General features: G+C 41.7%; 1 protein-coding gene across 2 annotated transcripts in view; it reads right to left on the bottom strand.

The window, feature by feature from the left end:
* PTPRG (protein tyrosine phosphatase receptor type G) overlaps nucleotides 1-24,421 on the bottom strand; it is a 745,340-nt gene that overhangs the window by 584,963 nt on the left and 135,956 nt on the right. The window lies entirely within an intron of this gene.

Genomic DNA, 24,421 nt, shown 5'->3' with positions numbered 1-24,421 from the left:
ATTGCCTTTGGCCATGAAAACTCAGTCCTTAGTTTCCTCATCTGTAAAATGGGAATAACAACAATACGTACCTCAAAGGGTTATGGTCAGGATGATGCATTCATTGCATATAGGAAGCATGAATAAACTGTAACCATTACTATTATTGCTACTATTTTTCTTTCCTGTGGGCATTCAGAGACTAACCACAAAAGGCAGACAAAAATGGCTCGTATGGACTATTTGACTTTAAAAACGTAAGAATCTTTTATAGGCCGGGTGCGGTGGCTCAAGCCTGTAATCCCAGCACTTTGGGAGGCCGAGGTGGGCGGATGACGAGGTCAGGAGATCGAGACCATCCTGGCTAATACGGTGAAACCCCGTCTCTACTTAAAAAAAAAAAAAAAAAAAAAAAAATTCGCTGGGCACGGTGGCGGGCGCCTGTAGTCCCAGCTACTCGGGAGGCTGAGGCAGGAGAATGGCGTGAACCTGGGAGGTGGAGCTTGCAGTGAGCCAAGATCGAGCCACTGCACTCCAGCTTGGGCGACAGAGTAAGACTCCGTCTCAAAAAAAAAAAAAAAAAAAATTTTTTTACAACATGTGAATCCAAGAAACAATTATATAAAAATTAAACAAGAGCATGAGTATATCTTTTGCAATAAAAGTTTAAGACAAAGAAACAAGTCACCATAATTGGTTATGAAGCCCATGTCCCTGGGAGTTTTTATTTTTTATTAGGATGGAGTCTCACTGTGTTGCCCAGGCTGGAGTGCAGTGGCACGATCTCGGCTCACTGCAACCTTTGCCGCCTGTGTTCAAGTGATTCTCCTGCCTCCCGAGGAGCTGGAATTACAGGCGCCTGCCACTGTGCCCAGCTAATTTTTGTAGTTTTTGGCGGAGATGGGGTTTCACCATCTTGGCCAGGCTGGTCTTGAACTCCTGAGCTCGTGATCCACCCACCTTGGCCTCCCAGAGTGCTGGGATTACAGGCGTGAGCCAACATGCCCAGCTGGGAGTTTTTATTTAAAAAGTAAGCAAGTATTTTTACCAGGTAGTTTACTACAGTTTGTCTTTTAGCCCTAAAATGCTGTGAATTCAGGACACATCATAACCCAACAATAAGAACAGATAATGAGAGAAAAAAGAGTATGCAACGGGGACACATAAAATGAGTAATAAATTTACCACTTTCTTTATGAAAAGGGACAATAATTTCTTTATCCATGTGTTCTTGACTTAAATAATAATCCAAAATGCTTCTAAAACAGACTGTTATCCCATAGGGTAGACAATCTTTTGTTTTGTCTTTGCTTTGTAATAAGAAATTGATTTCTCTCTCCTAGTTGAGATACATCTTTGATAAACAACAAAATTCACTGTCTTAACAAGATATTAGGACTCTACGGGTAAATTATTCATGAAAAAGAAAAAACATTAAATTACCACAAAATAGCACTTCAGAGGCAGAAACATACTTCTGCAGAGTTCAAGATGACGTTAGAGGAACCTCAGGGTTGAGATGTGATCCCCAATTCTGGGAAAAAAGCAAACATACTATTCCCTAAAGAGTTATAAAGGAAAAGGGAGTGGCGGTGGCAGACAGCTGAGAGCTTACAGCCATTTCTGAAGCCTCCCTGTGATTCTGGATGCCGTCACACTGGATGCATTTCAGTGCTGTCAGCACCCTCCCCACGGGACACCCTCTCCATCCAGTATGTCATTATGCTCCTCTTATGTCTAGGAGTGTACCCTACACAAAGCAGTGGGTACTGACCCTGCTTAACTATCCGGGGACTAATAAATACAGAGTTAGCACTCGCTTCTTGGATAGCAGAGATTTAAAGATCAAAAAGAAAAAAAAAAAAAAAAGGCAGTTGGTGGGAAACCAGCATGCACCCTATTCCATTTCTAATCTGGAGAGCACAGAGGCGTGTGATCATGTGTCATCATCGTTGTCTTCTTTTACTTCTTTCCTGTTTTCTCTATTTTGGTTGCTCAGAATTCATCCCTCATCCTACCAGCAGCTTCATTTCTTTTTTGGAAACCTGTGTCCCCTCCACTGCAGGCAGTTAGGCTGTCAACCCAGCTGCACTCACTCCTGCTCCAGGAACCAGCGGCCAAGAACCCAGGGCCTTCCTCCACCCAACCCAGTAGAGTGAGGGGGCAAGACGTATGATCTGGGCCTCGCCAACTGGACAGACACCTTCCTGAAGACCAGTCGCAGTGGCTCATGCCAGTAATCCCAGCACTTTGGAAGGCCAAGGTAGGTGGATGTCTTGAGCCCAGGAGTTTGAGACCAGCCTGGGTAACATGGCAAAACCTGGTCTCTACAGAAAAAAAATACAAAAATTAGCCAGATGTGGTGGCTCATACCTGTAGTCCCAGCTACTAGGGAGGCTGACGTGGGAGGATGGCTTAAGTCTGGGAGGTGGAGGTTACAGGGAGCCATGATCATGCCACTATATTCCAGCCTGGAAAAAGGGCAACCCTGACTCAAAAACAAACAAAGAAGCAAACAAAAAAGAATGAGCTCCTTCAGGGGGAAAAAAAAAAAAAAACAAGCAGGAGATGGTTCTCTCTGTAGCAGAAGCTGTACCTATGACCAGACCTTCCCGGCTTTAAGTATGCTGTCCTCTAGCACTGGCTTCCCAGCCTCTGGAATTCCTTGCCCGTGACCAGCAATGTTTCTTCAGTTTGTCTCTCTATTCTAGGAGCTTCTGTAACCTTCCAAAACACTTCAACTGAGTTACTCAGATTTGACTTCTCTTTGTGAACAAAAAATCCAAAGTCACCCTTACAAAGAAAAACACAGTGATATATCTGTCAGGATTAGACTCAGGTACCAGTGATGGAAATTATCAAAACAGGAGTAGCTAAAACAAGATACTACTTGTAACTTGTAACTTCTCTCTACCACTAATACAGTTCAGAGGTAGGGAAGTCTGGGATGGTGGGACATTTCACCGTATCAAGGTTCACGTGGCACCTCTGAACAAAGGGCAGAAAGGTAGCCCTCCTGGTGGAAGGAGCCCTGCAAGTATATGGTTTAGCAAACATATCATCCTTTTGTGGAAAGTAAAAGGCCCAACCTTTCTCTAAGAACACAACTTGAGAAACGGAGCCTGGATTGAATCTCACCCCGTAACTCCTTCCCCCAGTAGCAGACCTCTCTGCAAGAAATACTCTGCACAACTGAGTATCCACAGCTGCCAGGCTGCTTCTATCTTGTGGCTCTCCCATCTTCGGCACATAGTACCAATCTTGTGGTCCCATCATGGATGCTTAAGACCCAGCCATTGTATTTACATTCCAGCTATCAAGGAGGAAGAAGAGACTAAGGACATGACCGTCTTCCACTGAGGAAACATCCTTGAGGTTGCACACTTAAACCACCACTAACTACAAGGGACGATGAAGGTTTGTCGTTACTCCTTGCAGCTATGGGTCCACCTAGAAAAACATGGCTTCTGTTATGGAGAAATAATAGAAGACAATCAGCAACCTCTAGTCCACTATCCAAGGTTCAGTTAATATACTGGCATAAGACTAAAGATAGGCTGTGGCCTCTGCTTGAGGTTTGCAGAAACGTGGCACAGTTGACATCTCACAAAATATATTAATAGTCGTAGAGCTCATATTTTAGAAAGCCAGAAAAGACATATTAGAAGGGATTTTGGAGATCATTCAGTTCAAATATCTCATTTGGATATTAATGTTTCATAACATATATCACCTTCCACAGATATGTAATGCTGTATTTTTAAAATACGGCATTATCATTCATTTGTAACCTAGCAATCTCTTTGTTAATTATTACAACAAATGCTTTAATGCCTTTTTAACATTTAAATCACCCATGCAATTAGCACAATGTCTAATAACAAATGGAAATGGGCACATAACTTTTGCAGGCCATTTAATAAGAGTGTGGATGCCTCATTGCCACATAATAGATAAGGTGACCACCTTCTACAAACCAAAAATGGGACACGCTGCCTGCCGTACACAGGATGATGGTAACTGCTGAATGCTGCGGCCAGCATGTAAAATCTGGGACTCTATTTAACAAGTATTACCTTTAGAAAAATCATATAATATTAAATTTGAGGGAGGGCTAATAAAAATTGGAATAACCTGAATTTAAGGTCCATGGGGAAGGGGAAGGGTATTTTTCTGCCTCATTCTCTACTATAATCCTCTTGCCTAACAAAGCAGGTTACAATATATAGAGAGGCTTAAAAATATTCGATGTTTCAGGTCGGGCGCGGCAGCTCATGCCCATAATCCCAGCACTTTGGGAAGCCAAGGCGGGTGGATCACAAAGTCAGGAGTTTGAGACCATCCTGGCCAACATGGTGAAACCTCGTCTCTACTAAAAATACAAAAAAAAAAAAAAACTAGCTGGGCGTGGTGGCATGTGTCTGTAATCCCAGCTATGCAGGAAGCTGAGGCAGGAAAATCACTTGAACCAGGGAGTTGGAGGCTGCAGTGAGCCGAGATTGCACCATTGCACTCCAGTCTGGCGACAGAGTGAGACTTCCTCTAAAAAAAAAAAAAAGAATATAATAACATCACTAACTTTGTATTTGATGGGCCGTATCTTTCTCCAGAGTAAAACTTTTCTAATGTTTTAGAGACAGACAAATGTCAATTCATGCGGTAGCAATGGGGGAAGGTGAAAGGTGAGTGATAAGCAACTAAAGAGAAAACTTGTAAATTTGTTCCTTCTAGATTCTAGATATCAGCCCTTTGTCAGATGTACATATTGCAAAAATTTTCTCCCATTCCGTATGTTGCCCATTCATTCTGATGACAGTTTCTTTTGCTGTGCAGAAGCTCTTTAAAAAGTGGGCGAAGGATATGAACAGATACTTCTCAAAAGAAGACATTTATGCAGCCAACAAACGTAAGAAAGAAAGTCTATCATCACTGGTCATTAGAGAAATGCAAATCAAAACCACAATGAGATACCATCTCACACCAGTTAGAATGGCAATCATTAAAAAATCAGGAAACAACAGATGCTGGAGAGGATGTGGAGAAATAGGAAGGCTTTTACACTGTTGTGGGAGTGTAAATTAGCTCAACCATTGTGGAATATAGTGTGGCTATGCCTCAAGGATCTAGAACCAGAAATACCATTTGACCCAGCAATCCTATTACTGAGTATATACCCAAAGGATTAAAAATCATTCTACTATAAAGACACATGCACACCTATGTCTCTTGCAGCACTATTCACAATGGCAAAGACTTGGAACCAACCCAAATGTCCATCAATGACAGACTGGATAAAGAAAATGTGGCACATATATACCGTGGAATACTATGCAGCCATAAAAAAGGATGAGTTCATGTCCTTTGCAGGGACATGGATGAAGCTGGCAACCATCATTCTCAGCAAATTAACACAGGAACAGAAAACCAAACACTGCATGTTCTGAGTCATAAGTGGGAGTTGAACAATAAGAAGACACGGACACAGGGAGGGGAACAACACACACTAGGGCCTCTCTAGGGGTGGGGGGTTAGGGGAGGGATAGCATTAGGATAAAATGTAGATGATGGGTTGATGGGTACAGCAAACCACCATGGCACACGTATACCTATGTAATAAACTTGCACATTCTGCACATGTATTCCAGAACTGAAAGTACAACAATAATAATAAAAAGTAAAGAGAAAACTATATGAACAAGGGTCTAAAAGAGAGGTGTCCAATCTTCTAGCTTCCCTGGGACACACTGGAAGAAGAAGCACTGTCTTGGGCCACACATAAAAGACACTAACCCTAACTATAGCTGATGAGCTTAAAAAATGCAAAACAATCTCATAATGTTTTAAGAAAGTTTACGAATTTGTGTTGGGCCTCATTCAAAGCCGTCCTAGGGTACATGCTGCCATGGGCCACGGGTTGGACAAGCTTGGAATGACCTGGGGCCACTTATTAGTCAAGAGACTAACAGAAGTTTCTTCTTACATCTAAGCCTTCGTTTACTTACTTTTAAAACGGGGCTACTATTATCTAACCTCATAGGACTATTGTGTGTACTACATGAGATTCAACGTGGAAAGGGTCTAGCACAAAGCCTGGCACATAGTGAAATATCAGTAATTGATGCTAATTATCATTTAAATAAGGAAGAGATTTAAACATAGATCTAACCACACTTAAGATTAAAACATAAAAGTAGAAAAGGCTGAAGTTCTTCCATACTAGCTGTTTCCATTTTCAGACAGCCATTTCCGTCATACTTTAAATTTCTTCATTATCAAAACAAAAGCTTTCTGTGCTTAGTGCATGATTTTGTCATGCAACAAACCTATGGCTCAAACTCGAAGGGGATGCTACGACTACCAATATCTGGAGTGAGACACTATCACAGTTCCTTCGCAAACACCCACAAGTCCTGGCTCATCCTTCCAGCTCAATGTTACTTCTAGCGTGGTTCCAGGAACAGCAGCATCAGCAGCACCCAGAAATGCCAATTCTCAGGCCCCAACCCAGACCTTGGGAATGAGGCCCAGAAATCTACGTTGCATCCAGCCCTCCAGGTGATTCAGGGCCCTGCTCGAGTTTGAGAACCACTGGCCTAGCTAACTCGCACAGTGAAAACACTTCTTTTCAGTCTTAGGAAATGAAGGAGTAATAGTCAAGAGGAGGCACTGTAAAATTTTTCCTTACAGGGCTAGATAGTAAATATCTTAGGCAAAAAGTCAAGATCAGGTAGGAGTTTATGGAACCATTTAAAATGCAACCATTTAAGGCCAGGCACGGTGGCTCACGCCTGTAATCCTAACACTTTGGGAGGCCAAAGCGGGCAGATCACCTGAGGTCAGGAGTTTGAGACCAGCCTGGCCAACATGGCGAAACACTCTCTCTACTAAAAATACAAAAATTAGCTGGGCGTGGTGGTGCATGCCTGTAATCCCAACTATTCGGAAGGGTGAGGCAGGAGAATCGCTTGAACCCAGGAGGTGGAGGTCACAGTGAATTGAGATTGCATCATTGCACTCTAGCCTGGGCGACAGAGCAAAACCCCATCTCAAAAAAATAAATGAATAAAAAATTAATAAAATTAAAAATAAAATGCAACCATTTAAAAATATGAAACCCATTCAAAGCCAATGAGCCATATGGCCAAGAGTTTTGGGTCAGACTGACATGTTACCTGCATTATCTGGCTTATACTGCTATCAGCTATATCCCCAGCAGGCAAGCTCCACCTCAGTGGCCTCATCTGCAAAATGGAGACAACAATAGCTCTGACTCAGTGGGACTGTGGGAAGGATGAAAACACTAAATGAACTTGAAGCACAAAATGCTCCAGCACAGACATGCATAGTGCTGAAATTAACATGCCTGCAGCCGGTTGCATTGTTTTTACTGTAATCTTACTACCAGTGTTTGCTTCCTTCTGACAGATGTAGAATCAAAACTGTCCAAACCTTGTGACATTTTAAAAATTAACCTGTTTGATTTTGGTTTAGGGCAAGTCCCCTTGAAAGGCTCTAACCCACCTTCCCAGTCACATGAAAAATAAGTTTCCAAAATATTTTTCAGAAATCCAGACTAGTATTGTCCATTCAGAAAAAAAAGTTTATGCATCGCTCAATTTACCATTTGCAGAGAGCCCAGTTCATTAGGGAAGAACTAAGAAGTCAAAGCTTTGGTGAGCTAATGATACCCGAGTTAGGCTGTGAAAGATGCCCAGTGTCCTGAGGCTCCTGAGACACTCCTGGAGGCAGGTCACTGCTTCCATCACGACTCTAAGACATCATGCTGTCTTCACCAGTACAGAAGACTAACTATTCTAAGTTGCCCTGACATAGTGACTGAATGTTTTTTAATGAACTTAGATCACCCGTTGGCTGGGATGTGCAGAAAGAAGGACAGTCCTTTCATACTTTGTTAGTAGGAGCAGCACAAAGTGACACAGCATTCTGGGGAGGCAAAGTATCCATAAAAACTAAAAATAACCACTGGGCGCGGTGGCTCACGCCTGTAATCCCAGCACTTTGGGAGGCCAAGGTGAGTGGATCCCTTCAGCTCAAGAGTTCAGGACCAGCCTGAACAACATGGCAAAACCCCATCTCTACAAAAAATACAAAAATTATCTGGTCATGGTGGTGTGCACCTGTAGTCCCAGGTACTCAGGAGGCTGAGGTAGAAGGAACCAGGGAGGTCAAGGCTGCAGTGAACCATGTTCACACCACTGCACTCCAGCCTAGGCAACAAAGTGAGACCCTGTCTCAAAAATAATAATAAAATAGGCATTAAAAAATGAAAATATCTGGCCAGGTGCGGTGGCTCACACCTGTAATCCCAGCACTTTGGGAGGCCAAGGCGGGTGGATCACAAGGTTAGGAGATCGAGACCATCCTGACTAACACGGTGAAACCCTGTCTCTACTAAAAACACAAAAAATTAGCCAGGCATGGTGGTGGGTGCCTGTAGTCCCAGCTACTCGGGAGGCTGAGGTAGGAGAACGGCGTGAACCTGGGAGGCAGAGCCTGCAGTGAGCCGAGATCGCGCCACTGCACTCCAGCCTGGGCGACAGAGCGAGACGCCGTCTCAAAAAATAAAAAATAAAAATATCCTTAAATACTATGACAGTAAAGTTGATGTGTCAACCTGACTGGGCCAAGGTCCCCAGATATTTGGTCACTTCATTATTCTGGGGATGTCCTGGAGGGTGTTTTGGATGAGCTTAACGTTTGAACTGACAGACTGAGTAAAAAGCACATTGCCCTCCCTAATGTGGGTGGGATCACCTAATCAGCTGAAGGCCTGAACAGAATAGAAAGTCTAACCTTTCCCCCTAATGAGAGGTAATTCCTCCTGGCTGACTTGACTTAAAGCTGGGGCCACATTTGTTTCTTGCCTTTGGACTGAAATAAAAAACATCAGCTTGTTCTGGGTCTTGAACCTGCTGGCCTTGAACTGGAACTACACCAATGGCTCTCCTGGGTCTCCAGCCGGTCCACAGGCAGATCTTGGAACTTGTCACCCTCCATAAACCAATGAGCCTATTGTTATAACAAATCTTTCTTTCCACATAGATCCCATTGGTTCTATTTCTCTGGAGAACACTGACGGATACAAATACTAACTAAACTTCTGTGCATTTAATCATAGGTAAAAACGCATATGTGCATGAAGACACATGTGTTATTTTTTTTTTTTCACGTCAGCATTATTTGTAATAGAACACAACCATGAACAGCTACATACTCCATAAACTATGAAATATCTATACTACGGAAAACTATGAGCTGTTATTATAACAACAATAAAGATACTATCTATGGAATGACCTGTATAGACTACTAAGAGATATGAAGTAGAAAAAGAATAGGCTAACAATACAAATATATCATACATGGAACATGAAAATTAGGTATTTCCCCATATGTAAATACACAGTAAATGTGTAAAATTCACAGCAGTTATCTCTGAAAGGAATCTGGAACTAGGAGGGGTAGGTTAAGTATGCTTCATGTATTTTAAAATTTTGTCAAACTTCAATGTATTTTGCTTTCCAGCTCAAAAAATAATATTGGCCGGGCGCAGTGGCTTGTGCCTGTAATCCCAGTACTTTGGGAGGCCGAGGCAGGTGATCACCTGAGGTCAGGAGTTTGAGACCAGCCTGGCCAACATGATGAAACCCCGTCTCTACTAAAAATACAAAAATTAGCCGGGCTTGGTGGCAGGCGCCTGTAATCCCAGCTACTCAGGAGGCTGAGGCAGGAGAATCGCTTGAACCCGGGAGGGGGAGGTAGCAGTGAGCCAAGATAGCGCCACTGCACTCCAGCTGGCGGACAAGAGCAAAACTTCTCAAAAATAAATAAATAAATAAATAAATAATATACTTGCACATTCAGATAAAAATCAAAGAAAGAAAATGAGTTAATGTCATTTCTGCATTCTCCAAAGCAAGGAATTTGGGCTGTTAGATTTATACATGCTATTAAAAAAAAAAAAAAAAAAACAATGCTTCCTTTATAGATATTATCTCACTATATATGTTCCAATTATTAGTAAGAGAAATAGGTCAGGATGTTGTTTTAAGTTGCAGGTGCAGCTCATACTGGTCACTTACTCAATGGAACAGCTCCCAGCTATATTCTGTACATTTTCCCAGGTTCTTTCCCCCTCCCCCCCAACAAGGTGTTTCTGGGTTTTTCTTTTTTTTCTTCTTCTTTTTTTTTTTTTTTTTAATGATAGTTAGCCCACAATTTTAAAAGCTCTCTTTAAGGCACTGCAAAGTGTCAATAGATGGCAAGCATTTAATCTTGCCTGCATTACTGAAATCACATTCCTCATAATCAACCATTTTTCTGCAGACCTGAAGTGGGGAGGACACTTGGGGGACTTGCTCTTTTTACAACATAACTGTCCCTTACGGCACATGCAAACAGAACAATATGAAACAATAAGCAGATGGGAGGTACAACATCTTACGGAAAACAGGAATATGCTTGTGTACAAAACAGGAATATGCTTGTGGTACAATCTTGCCACCACTTCAGGAAGCTCAAAAGCAAAAGATAAAAAAGAGGAGAGCAGGAAGAATGGAAGACGAATGCATTGAAGAGGGCACCTCATGGCCTCTGCTCAAGCATCAGTCCTCCCCAAGAATGATGAACACGGGGTACCACTGTTCATTTATTCAGTCATCCTAGCAATAATAAACATTTAATCCCTACTATGTGCAGTGAAACAAATGGAGCAGCCTATGATGACATCGTTCCCGGGTCCTGGTAAAATTACCAAGAATAAGGCCCATTACACCTGATTCATTTAACATAAACAACTCTTCTTTATTCCACAGTTATGCTCCTCCTACTCCTCTGGTGACAGAAACGACAGTAAATAGTATATTTTATTTTCTTTAAACATCTCTACTGGACAAACTTAAAAGTTATTTAACTTTACAGTAGGCCTCCAGTTTTATTTTAAACTAGTCCACAAAATCCAAAGCCTGAAACCCCTGACAAAATAGCAACCTTGAGCAAATAATGGAGAATAAAAGAAGAATCAGAATCTACCCATTCTCCCACCCTCCAACTTCCTCTCCCAACAAACAAAATCCATCAGATACTGCTGTTCTGCTCCCTGCTTTCCAAGTGCCTTTTCAGAACTGTAATTTCCACCTGTTCTTCACACCCAGTGCAGGCATCTTCACTAACTTAACTGTCAGGTGCCCCAAGGGCCCCTTCTTAGCGGATGCCTATGGGCTTTGTGGTCATTAATAGGTGATGAGCAAATACCTGGGGCTCAGCCACCCAAAGTTCTTCAATGCATGTGGTTTTTTTTTTCATCCCAGGCAGCTAAGGTCACTGTCCAGCACCTGTGCTTACACCGCCAGCAGGCTGGGGTTCTCCCAGGAGCTGCCTGGCTTTAACATGATTTAACAGGTCTGCTCTCAGCAAGGATCTATTTGCAGGAAGCCAGGGAAGCTGAGCTGCAAATGAGCAGGTAGCAGAAACTGTCAAATTGTAAGGGCCAGGGGCAGGGGCCAGGCAGAAGCTACTGTTCTTCAAGAAGGTGGTGGCTATTAATCCTACCTGAATAAATGCAGTTCATCTCAGAAAGTGTATCAATAATTCAGTAAGCAGGGGAATGGGAACAAACAGACCTTTGCTAACGGGGCTTTGTTAGCTTTCTATTTTTGTTTCCATCAATGGGGCACTAGGCAGGGAATTATGGCTTTCTCAGAGGAGTTTTTCTTTTTTCTTTCTGAGATAGAGTCTCCCTCTGTCTCCCAGGCTGGAGTGCAGTGGCGCGATCTCGGCTCACTGCAAGCTCCGCCTGCTGAGTTCACACCATTCTCCTGCCTCAGCCTCCCGAGTAGCTGGGACTACAGGCACCCGCCCCTGCGCCCAGTTAATTTTTTGTATTTTTAGTAGAGACGGGGTTTCACCATGTTAGCCAGAATGGTCTCGATCTCCTGACCTCGTGATCCGCCCACCTCAGCCTCCCAAAGTGCTGGGATTAGAGGCATGAGCCACTGTGCCCAGCCAGTTTTTCTTTAAGTCAACAGCCACCAGGTTTTTTTTTTTTTTACTGTAGTATTTAGAAGAGAATTTAATGTAACACTAGTGGTTCTCAAAGTCAAAGTGGGTGGGGGCGGGGGGTGGTGATTTTGCCACTCCAGGGGACATTTGGCAAAACCTGGAGACATTTTTTGTTGCCACACTGGAGCTATCTAGTGAACAGAGGCCAAATTGACACAAACTTGTATTTGTTTTTCAAAGAAGAGGGTCATCCAACAGATTACCAAGAAAAGGTGAAAAATCCTTGATGTAATCCTATGCCCCCCATTTTACAAATGCTTAACACCTTACAATGCACAGCAATTATCTGGCCCAAAGTGTCCAATAGTGCCCAAGCCAGGAAACCCTGCATGGACTCATTTAAAGCCCCAACAATCCTAAATGGTAGGTACAGTCACTATACCCTTTTTAACAACAGGACAAACTGAAGTACAGTTTTTAGTAACTGGGCCACGAAAACCTGGCCATCTACCTCCCGAACCTGGCTTCCCAGACAACCAATTTGTGTCTCTCCTTATATACTACCTGGCCTTGCAAACAACCAGTTTGTACCTCTCCTCTCCATAGGAGTTCACCAAATCAGATCCTATCCCTACTGGAAATCCTATGGGGGAAGAGCTGGAATATGACTTGTTTACCTCTCTACCCTCACAGCACAAGCCTTCCTCAGAGAGGAAGTCCACAAAGGTAAGTTATTTAAAGTGTGATCAATAGTATATCCAGCTCGCTTTTGTTGCAGGTAGACCATGGAGTGTCATTTTCATTTTAACTATAACGCTATATATTGCTGTCCAGAACAATAAACCTGGTGTAATAAAAGACTTCTCCAAAATGCAGAGAGCTGAGCTTTCATTAATAATAGAATTGGGAATATCCTTTATAATTAAGAAATCCCGAGCTAATAGGTATCAACAAGCCCATATGAAATGGGTTTGAAATTTACACAGATTTGTATTTGTTTTTCAAAGGAAATGGTCAGTCATCCATCAGATTACCAAGAAAAGGTGAAGCTTCACTGATACAATCCTATGCCCCCCACTTTACAAATGAGCGAGGCAGGAGAAACTAAGTGGCCTTCCCAAGGCTATACAGCCAATTAGCACCAAGGGAGCATGAAAAGAGATAGCATCAAGTCCCCCAGCCCTGTGGAATGCCTTAGAAATACCGTTTTTGGTTTCCAAATCTGGATCACTCCACCATTAATGCCAATACTACCAAATAAAGCCCAAAGAGAAAAAGTGTCAGTCTGGTTAACATAGCTACTCTCTCAACACCAATCTTGAGGAATTTGACATTACTATAACTGATTTCTTCACAACCCTTTCGGGTAAAGCAATACTGATAAGATGCATTCTTCTGGTGTCTTTATCTATTTTCCAGAACGGCATCAGTCTGAAAATGATAGGCAGTTTAATGGTGTGGCACCTATGTAAGTGGGGCAAACACAAGCTGCTAAGAACCATCTTAAAGTGCCAGTCCACTGAACTTTCATATGGGGAAAAAAAAATTTAAAAAGATTCAACTTCCTTACCTGGGGAGAAATACAGGTTTTTAAATTACAGGCAGCAGCAGAGGGTAGTGGTAAAGAGCCAAGGCTCTGCCTATAGAGAATCAAGGTTCAAATGCAAGTTCAGCAGCCACCATATGAATTACATTTAACCTTATCCCTTATGGTAGGCACCAGAGGGAACTGCATACAAACGTGCACCAACAGGCATTTACAAGATCGCTCTGTACAGCTTTATTCATGAAAGCTTAAAACTGGAAAGAACTCAAAAGGTCTAACAAGAAGAAAACTGGCAAACTGTTGTATAGTTGTATAATCAGTAACTAAAGAGTAAGTACCTCACAACATCACGTGTGAATTTCATAGACATTATGTTGAGCAAAAGCAGACAGACCCAAAAGAGTTCCATAAGTTATGTGGGCAAATCTACCTATATGGTGAGTGGAAACACAATAGTGGTTACCTGGTGGGGGTTCCAGATGTGCCTGGAATGCTGGAAAGTATTCTATCTTGATCTGCAAGGCAGTCACTCACGTGAAAGCAGTAACACACCTATAGAAACACACTGAGCCACGTACTTAAGATTTGTACAATTTACTCTGTGTGTGTGTGTGTGTGTGTGCATGCGTGTATAAACGTTTTAACTCAAATTAAATTTTTTAAATTGTTTAATGAAAAGTTTTGTAAAAATGTAACTCTCCATAAGAGGGATTTAACGCCAGTTACTTTATTTCCTGGGCCTCAAATTCCTCTTTTCTAAAATGAAGAAAGTAACTGTTCCTATTCTCAGCATGTTAGGGTCAATATTAAAAAAGGTAAGGATGGGATGAAGTCTTAGCAGGATGTACCAGAGCACTCAGACTACTATTCATGGCCAGGCACGGTGGCTCACACTTGTAATCACAGCACTTTGGGAGGCTGAGATAGGCAGATCACTTGAGGCCAGTAGCTCAAGACCAGCCTGGCCAACATGGGGAAACCCTGTCTCTACTAAAAATACAAAAATTATCCAGGTGTGGTGGCACTTGCCTGTACTCCTAGCTACTCTGTAGGCTGAGGCAGGAGAATCACTTGAACCCAGGAGGCTGAGGTTGCAGTGAGCCGAGATCCCGCCACTGCACTGCTGCCTGGGTAACAGAGTGAGACCCTGTCTCGATAAATAAATAAATAAATAAATAAATAAATAAATAAATAAAGCACATAGGCTACTTTTTTCTTTCCTTCCTTCCTCCTTCCTCCCTCCCCTTCCTCTCTCTCTGTCTTCCCTTTCTCTCTCATTCTCTCTCTCTCTCTCTCTCTTTTAGACAGGGTTTGGCTCTGTCGCCCAGACTGGAGTACAGTGGCACTTACTTCAGCCTCGACCTCCTGGGAGCTCAGTTGATCCTCCCACCTCAGCCTCCTGAGTAGCTCAGACAACAGTCACATGCCACCACACCTGGATAATTTTTATATTTTTAGTAGAGGTGAGGTTTCGTCACGTTGCCAAGGTTGGTCTTGAACTCCCGGGCTCAAGGGATCCACCCACCTTGACCTCCCAAAGTACTGGGATCACAGGTGTGAGCCACTGTGCCCAGCCTTCAATTATTTCTATCACCATCATTATTATGATAACAATTCTTTTCATTATTATACTGTAGAAGAATTAGCCACTAAATACGGGGCTTTTCCTCTTCTGCCTTTATGCAAAAAGTTTTCAAATATTACTATTATAATCATATGAAAGCAGAGATGGAACATAAATAAGAAAATGTGACCTGAGCCTCCTCAAACTCATAGCTACCAGAGATCTGAAAATTAAACAGCACTAGCCCAGCAGTATCCTGTGCCTTGCATCCAACGTGATATTGAGTTGTTGTCAGATACCTTGTTAGCAGTGGGTGCAAATGTAAGAAGTATCACACTGCTATTCTGCATGTTCTGACAAGACCATGAGGAAACACAGTCCCCAAAGAATCAGACAGCTCAGCATGCAACCTGATTAATCACCAGAGGAAAAAGCCCATATGGTGTGATGGTGGACTGCTCCGTGGAAACACAAGAAGAACTATGCAGCCAGCCTTAAACAGAACAAAGGAGCAAGCAAGGAGGGCAGGGAGATTGAGGGTAAAGCTCCCACTGCATAGGTTTCCAGAAAACCAGGAGTCTTTCCCTCCTAGACTGTCTTCACTTGCTTGCTAATTGCTGGGATTCCTTATATGGTAGGGCCTTTTGACCCGGATAGGGGCAAAGCTTACAGCTGTAGCTTTAATGACAGGGATGCACATTTGTTTCTAGCCGAGTGGGTAGGATGTTTTACATGTATTTCCTGTGGAGTATAAAAGTAACAGATGTAATAAATGGGAAAGGGATGTATACCCAGAATGAAAATGACGCAGCTGAACATGAGTCTGAAAAAAATAGGGGGATTTTTTCTTCTACATTCAGAAGAGAAAACCCCAAAATGTGAACATTCTGGAACAAGGCTAAAATTGTTTCCTTGACATTGTTGTTGTTGTTTTTGAGAAGCCCTGGAGTTGAGCCTCCCAAAACAGTCAAGTTCACTTCACCATCTTCCTAATACATACTCATATCCTCACTGAAGTATCACGGCTGGAAGAGGTAAATTAAACACAAATATGTTATAATGGGTAATAAAAGTAGGCAACCAGGGAATTCATTGAGCCCAATTTAGTTATAAATTTCCTTTAAAGTTAAGCTAAATATAAAGAAAAGGCAATTAGATACAAGCTTTTAGTACTGTGCTGAATTACTTTAATATTCATTTCTATCTAGTCAGGACTGTGAGAAATCTTACTGTGGAACATTCTCAGCTTATTTGCAGCTTTATCCCCCAATCTATTTACCTGCAGGTATCAAAGAAGAAAACAGATCTGGATGAAATAATTTTGCCTTTATGAGAAAAATCTCACATATATAGGTTCATATGAGGCTCCCACAGTATCGTTCTAGCAATGTGAGAGTTGACTTATTTCTTGGTTGAAAAGCCAAGTTTTAGCAGCATATGGAAATCCCTGGGGGGTAGAGAGAAGAATAAGGAGACTTTGGGTATGAAAACTCCTCAGATTTTCAGAGCCACCCGTTCACTATATAAAGATCAATTCTGAGAGGACCACACAGACCCCCTCACCACTGCCAAGAACCCAGAATCCCAGCTATCACTGACGTAAAGTTCAAGGGCCCTCAGAACTTAAGTATGAAATATTTGTTCTTGAAAACCCTCTAGAAAAGTTATTTCAAAAGCAGCCCCTCTAAGGTTGAGTCTCCTTTTGTATTTAACCTTATTTTCTTGGAGCTTTTCAAGTGTTTCAGTTTTATGCAAATCATTCTTTTAGGCTTCTTTGTCATCACAGGCATTTTCCTGTTCTGAAGCTAGCTTCTTTTGTTCCCTTTTACTCCAATGAATTCAGACTATCTCCTGGCTATTGTTTCTCCACAGTAGTAAAACTCTATTGTGATGCAGCAGCAGACAATTTAAGCCAAGGTGACAATCATTTCAGAAAATAAAGCAAACCTGCTTTCATAAACACCTACCACATGACTAAATATGCCTTCTATAGCAGGGGGAAGCAACAGACACTGAAATGTTCACTTTTAGCTCAGAAAAAAAGATGACAAAGAAACTCTGAAATAGTAGGTAAAAGCAGCTGCCATTCACAAGGTAATACCTAACTTAGTTTCCCTTAATGATGTCTATAGGACATAGATTCTTAAACTGTGGTCCAAAGACCCCTGTGGGTCCCCCAAGATACTTTCAGGAGGTGCAAGGGAATTTTCAGGAGACAATATGACTTACAATATCACAACAGATTGAATGCAAAAGCAGTTAGGAAAATCCAGCTGTCTTCTGCTGAGGCAGACATTAAAAAGATTTGCAAAAATGTAAATCATTACCACTCTTCCAACTACAATTTGCTGTTTTGAAAAATAATTCCGTTTTATAAAAATGTGTTATTTATGTTAATGTGCTATGTTTCTATTAGTTATTTTAAATGAATTAACAGTTTTTTAATTTGTCAGTTAAATTTTTTAGAACAGTAAATATCCACAGATATGACCCACATAAACAAAAGCTCTTTCAAGTCCTATTCAATAACTCTTAAAGAGTATAAAGGAGATTTGAAATTAAAAGGTTTCAGAACCACTACTACGTAAGGATTAGCCAACTATGTCCCATGGGCCAAATCTATCCTGCCTGGTTTTGTAAGTAAGGTTGTATTGACAGACACAGCTACAGTGGTTCACATACTGTTTTCAGGCCAAATCCAGCCTGCCTGTTTATGTAAATAAAGTATTACTGAACAAAGCCATATCAATTCATTTACGTATTCTCTATGTCTGCTTTCCTGCTACAAGGGCAGTGTTGAACAGTTTTAACAGAAAAGGTATGACCTGCAAAGCCTAAAACATTTTCTATCTGGCCCTTTACGGAAAAAGATGATGATGATAAACAACATTAACTATCTCTTATGAGCCAAGCACTGTGCCATGGAGACTTTACATTAAACTGTAGGGAAAGAGAAATTTCTTTCCTTCCCATCCTAAGTTCATGGTTGAGGCCCCTATAACAAAAGGCAGACTAACAAGAGAAAAGCATAGATATTTATTTAATACAAGTTTTATGTGACAAGGGAACCTTCATATGGAAATGAAGACTCTAAGATAAATAGGTAAACTTACGCATTTTTATGCCGGTGTTCGATGAAGAGTGAAGAGTCATGGAGAAAACAATTAGAGGATAAAAGAATATGGTCTAATGGGAATAAACGCAAGGGAAATTAGCAAGGCCTGTTTGTTCAAATTCTTCTTGGTGTTGTAGGGGTGAGAAGAATTTTCCCTCTCCCTCTGAAGGTTTAAGTGTGCTCAAACTGACAACAGACAGAATAACAGGCATAAGTACAGGAGTCATGCAAAAGATGAGACTCAAAGAAGGACCAAATGGTTGAGGCGTAACTACCCTTCTTCATAGGAGAGAGGAAAGTGGGGGGCTGTGGGCAACTCTGAAGGAGCAATAAATTATTTTTAGGGGGGAATGAATGAGCCCAAAGGACAGACAATAGCTTGTGATTCTTTGGAAACTGAATGGGACTGAATACTGGAAGGTGAGGAGCAGAACTGCACTGTTACCAAAGGTTATCTTATTATGCAGATAAAGTCTTCGAGGTAATCCCTCAAAGCTGCCCTCAGAAGAAGAGATGAAAAACATGTCTGGGCCTGGTGACTACTTTTAGTCTTTTCTCTTCTCTGATGGTTAATCTTGCCTGGTTATTTAATGAGACTTCTAAGGAGGGGGTTTTAAGACCATTGCATTTATTTTTAAGAAGCTTTCTAAGTCAGATATGGGGAATTCCAGAGAGACCATGGGGGAGGGAAGGGAGTACAAGAGAGAGTTCCAAAATCCTTGCTTCTGGGGCAGTTTTGAAGCCCTTCCAATTTCCTTTAATTCAAAAGTACTCAGCATGCCAAAGCATGAGACTTCGGAGTATTGTTCTCTGAGCCCCAACAGTATCTCTCTGTCCTCAGTGATAAGGATGCCCTTTTCCTCTGGGTAGAGGGAGGCACCTCTGGAATGGAGGTCTTAAGACCTACTTCAGTGAAGAACAGCAGGGGAAAGCCAGAGAGTGGCCTTCCTAGGTTTTATAACCGGCCTCATGGGAGAAGGGTGAGGGAAGGTAAAAGTGACCTTTCTGCTTCTGCTGTTTTCTCAAATTCCAAGGTGCCATATTTTGTAGTAGTATGTCCTGAATCCCATCAAAATCAGTCTTCCCAATAACTAACTCCAGGAGACAGACTCTGTCATCATCCCCACTGAATAGAGGTAAAAGTTAAAGCTCAGAAAGTTTAAAAGACTTTCAGGTCACAAGACCGTATCAGTGGAGAAGGCAATATTCAAGTCCCAGTCGGACACCAAGATCAACCATTTACCAGATTGAAGCATGAAAAATACATATGGTACATTTTCATAGCACCTTCTCGCAGTCTACCCTACACTGGCCAAAGCCAGAAAAGGGATTTCTCCATTGAAGAAAGCTAGGGCTCTAGTCGCTTCCCTGGCAAAGTCTAATTCTCACATCCAGTTACCTGCTCCTCCATGCACCTACTCACCTAAGTATGAAAATAAAAGAAAGTGTATTCATGTAGTCTATCAGTCCAGTGAGAAAGATTATAAAACCAAATGTGGGCTCACATTGCAAATAAGCATGTGGCTAGAATTTGCTTTTTTTTTTTTTTTTTTTTTTTGAGGCAGAGTCCCGCTCTTGTCATCCAGGATGGAGTGCAATGGTGCGATCTCGGCTCACGGCAACCTCCGTCTTCTGGGTTCAAGCAATTCTCTTGCCTCAGCCTCCCAAGTAGGTGGGATTAGAGGCACCTGCCACCATGCCTGGCTAATTTTTGTATTTTTAGTAGAGATGTGTTTTCAGCATGTTGGTCAGATTGGTCTAGAACTCCTGACTTCAGGCAATCCGCCCACCTCGGCCTCTCAGAGTGCTAGGATTACAGGTGTGAGTCACCGCGCCCGGCCTGGCTAGAATTTTATTTTTTAGATGGAGTTTCACTCTTGTCACCCAGGATGGAATGCAATGGCACGATCCTGGCTCACTGCAACCTCCGACTCCCAGGTTCAAGTGATTCTCCTGCCTCAGCCTCCTAAGTAGCTGGGACTACAGGCGTGCGCCACCACGCTCGGCCAATTTTTTTTGTATTTTTAGTAGAGACGGGGTTTCACCATCTTGGCCAGGCTGGTCTCGAACTCCTGACCTCATGATCCACCTGCCTCGGCCTCCCAAAGTGCTGGGATTACAGGCATGAACCACTGCACCAGGCCTAGAATTTTTTAATAGATACGTACTCAAGCCAATTTACAACAACAAAATAGCACAATCATACAAGCATTAGGGGGAACTTTGGGGCATTACAAGTGCATGGAAGAACCCCATTTCTGGTTTGTTCTCATAGCAACACCCTCAGAGTCTTCGTCTTAAGAACATGTAGTTATATCCCAATCAGCTCAACCCCATGTTGACTGTGCCACAGAATGTTCTCAAAACGCATCCTTAAATCCCTGTCTCACTCCATCCCTCTTGCCAACACACTCACTCACTCATTCTGACATTTTTGAACTAGGGATGTATTTATTAACATTAATGTACATTTAGTATATAATACACAGTAGTGTTTTAATCTCAAAATTGATTGATTCTGTACATCATATAATTAGCATCTTCGATTTGAATTATTGTTCACTTGGCAAAAACAATAAAATTAAAACAAAACAACTATAAAACTTGAATCACACCACTGCAACCTGGAACATGTCATAGTAGCTGTAGAACTCATCATATCTTCAATGGAAATGCACGACATTTTTAAAAATCTTGTGAATAGTCAAAAATCAAAAAACAACAAAACAAAACCAAATCAAGCCAAACTGTAAAATCTCGGATTAATGCCTAAAATGCAGAGGTGTATAAAGTGGGACCCCACAAGACTGGATATCAGAGGTAGAAAGGGGACAGAAATCCTTCAGTCAAAGGAATTTGTTCTCAGAGAGAGAAAATTGAGACCTAGAAACTACTAAATTAAGTCTTTGGCGACCCTACCCATAACCCTAACCAATGGCGGTCCACCCATTTCAATGCTCTTAAGACATCAGGAGCCTCAAGCCAATGCAGGAACTCTTATTTCTAAATTTTGAAACAATGGAGGACCTTGTAGCAAAAAGCCAAACAGACGCCAGGCGTGGTGGCTCACGCTTGTAATCCTAGCACTTCAGGAGGCCAACTTCGGTGGATCACCTAAGGTCAGGAGTTCAAGACCAGCCTGGCCAACATGGTGAAACCCCGTCTCTACTAAAACCACAAAAATTAGCTGGGTGTGGTAGTGGGCGCCTGTACTCCTAGCTACTCAGGAGGCTGAGGCAGGAGAATCGCTTGAACCCGGGAGGCGGAGGTTGCAGCGAGCCAAGATCTCACCATTGCACTCCAGCCTGGATGACAAGAGCAAAACTCTGTCTCAAAAAAAAAAGAAAAAGAAAAAGAAAAAAAGCCAAACAGTTCAAAAGAGTATGAAGTGAAAAGCAGGTCTCCTCCCCAGAAGCTACTTGTGGTAACAGTTCTTCCATATCCTTCCAAAGACAGTATGTGTGAGTAAATGAGAGACAGCGAGGGTGAGAGTGAGAGTGAGAGTGAGAGAGAGTGAGAGAGAGAGAGAGAGAGAGAGAGAGAGAGAGAGAGAATGAGAATGAATAGCATATTCCTCACTCCCACAGTTTTAAAAAGAATACCGTATAAATTCTGCACACAGCCTCTTTTCACTTAGTATATAGATGGAAAATCATTCTAAATCAATACATGCAGAGTCTCCTTTCTTATAAATGGCTACATAGTGCCCCACTGCACAAATATATCACAATTTGAAATTCCCTAATTATGGCTATCTAGGGTATTTTAAGTTTCGTGCTATTCCAATAGTTGCTGCAATAACTATCTTAGTACATAAACCTTGGTAGGGATATGCAGTTTTTCCATGGGATAATTTCTCAGAAGTGGGATCACTGAGTCAGAAAGTATGCTTATTTTTACTTTCTGTGGAAACCAACAGATTCTCAACCAGATGTATGTTCGTTCTGACACAGTTGTAGTCTAGGAGTAGGTAGGTAATAGAGTACTTTTATTCATACCCTTACCAATTTGGTGTTTTATCAAACATTTTGATCTTCGCCAATCAACATGAGAGAGTGTTACCTCACTGTGGTTTTACTATTACTATGTAAGGGACTTTTTAAAAACCTTTTTCTTAATGTCTTTAAAAGACTCCCAAGGTCCTTCAGGAGCTGGCCTTGTGCCTGTCTACCTTATCCCAGTTTTGTCTCTGAGAGAGTTAGTCATTTCCTAAAGAATTAATTGGCATTTTTGTGCCCATATCTTAGCATGCGTTCCTCCCTCTATTCAAAATGCTGTTCCCTATCTCTGAAATGGCATGGTAGATCCTCAAGCCCAGTTGGTTCATCCCCTACTCAACTCATTAACATCGCCTACTTTTTAAAGCCTTGCCTCACTACTTTTTTTTTTTTTTTGGAGACAGAGTCTCGCTCTGTCGCCCAGGCTGGAGTACAGTGTGGCGATCTCGGCTCACTGCAACCTCCGCCTCCTGGGTTCAAGCGGTTCTCCTGCCTCAGCCCCCCAAGTAGCTGGGACTACAAGCACCTACCACCATGCCCGGCTAATTTTTTTGTATTTTTAGTAGAGATGGGGTGTTACCGTGTTGCCCAGGCTGGTCTCGAACTCCTGAGCTCAGGCTTCCGCCCACCTCAGCCTCCCAACGTGCTGGGATTACAGGCGTGAGCTGCTGCACCCGGCCTAAAGTCTTGCTTCTCTTAATTCCTCTCCACAAACAAGCCTGGAGTCAGATTTCAATGTCTTCATCTTCTCCCTCCCCACCCCTGAACACACACACCTTTTGCACCTTTATTCTGTAGCAAATTATGCCTGCCTCTTACCAGAGTATCTGAGCACACCTTTCTAGGGCAAGAACTTAACCCTCCCTGAGTACTCCTCAGCAGCAAGTCCAGCCCCCTAATAGGCAGAAAATGTCTGCTGAATCTACTGGAAACTGGCTGACAGACACTATTGTTATGAACATGTATTCAATAATGACACATTACCTACAAATTTAACCATGAGAGTTCAGAATATATTAGAAAAAAGGAATATCGTGCCAAGTTCACGGACACCTCATGGGTAATAAGCAGAAGCATTTGAATTTTCTCTTACATAAAATATATTATTTCCCATCACAAAACCTAATGGGAACATAAAAATCATTTATTCTAACAAGTTTTGGACGGGTATTAAATTCATAATTTCTCACATATTAATCATTTATACATCTCGCTAAATAGCTGGACCTTAATATGATGCCTACCTCGCCATAAAACCGAGACATCTGATGTAATGAATGGGCAAATTGTACTTTTAATATTCTTCCATTGTTAATCTTTTTTTCATTTTTATTCCAAGGAATAGCAACCAATTAATAATAAAGTTCTTAGTTTCATATCATATCCAATTGCTATAAAAACAACCGTTACTAACAGGGCTGGGAAGATCCTGAAGAAGAAAACGTACAACATACCAAAAAAACCTTAATATGTGCTTGCACAGAAGTAGCCAACTTTTGTCATGAATCTTTCAATTCTGCTCATTTCCAAACTCTAAAATGTAGTAATGGCAGCTAATATCTACCAAACGACACGTGCCACAACCTGTAACTTACATCAATTTTGTACACTATTTCATTTAATACTTCAGCTCTATGGACTTAAGTAATTTTATTATTCCCATTTTATAGATGAAAAACCCCAGCTGGAAGTTGAATGCAAGGATGTATTGCTACTAAGTTGTGCCATGGAGACTTGAACCCTGGTTTGTCCAATTCTACTGGGCATCCAAATAAAAGGAATGCTATCTGCAATTTATGCGCAACATAAAACTCTTCATCAAACCAGTAACACCACACCTATTGAAGGGTAGCTGAATCCTTAAGGAGAAAGCTCTGCATAGGAGCAGAAGAAAATTCATTATGTATCATATATTATTCACTGCTTAGCCCTGGAATGTACTCAAAAATTAATAAGAGTAAAAAATATATCATGAAATACTCATTCTTCATTCTACTTACCTTATGTATCCTCTGCGACCTAAAATGTATTGGTCTTCTATCTGTGTATTATGTAAAAATCCCCTTTTTATCCTCCCAGAAATAAACTGTTAATGAATCAAAGGTTTAAACATAAGTCCTCTTTATTTAACATGACTATATTGTACCTATCAGACCTTAGGAAACCCCCATATGCTTTGTTTGGTATTAAAATTTTAC

Source organism: Macaca mulatta, chromosome 2 (assembly GCF_049350105.2).
Source record: "Macaca mulatta isolate MMU2019108-1 chromosome 2, T2T-MMU8v2.0, whole genome shotgun sequence".
Classification (NCBI taxonomy): domain Eukaryota; kingdom Metazoa; phylum Chordata; class Mammalia; order Primates; family Cercopithecidae; genus Macaca; species Macaca mulatta.
The sequence above is the reverse complement of the archived record's forward strand: the minus strand, read 5'-3'. Positions and strand labels throughout refer to the sequence as shown.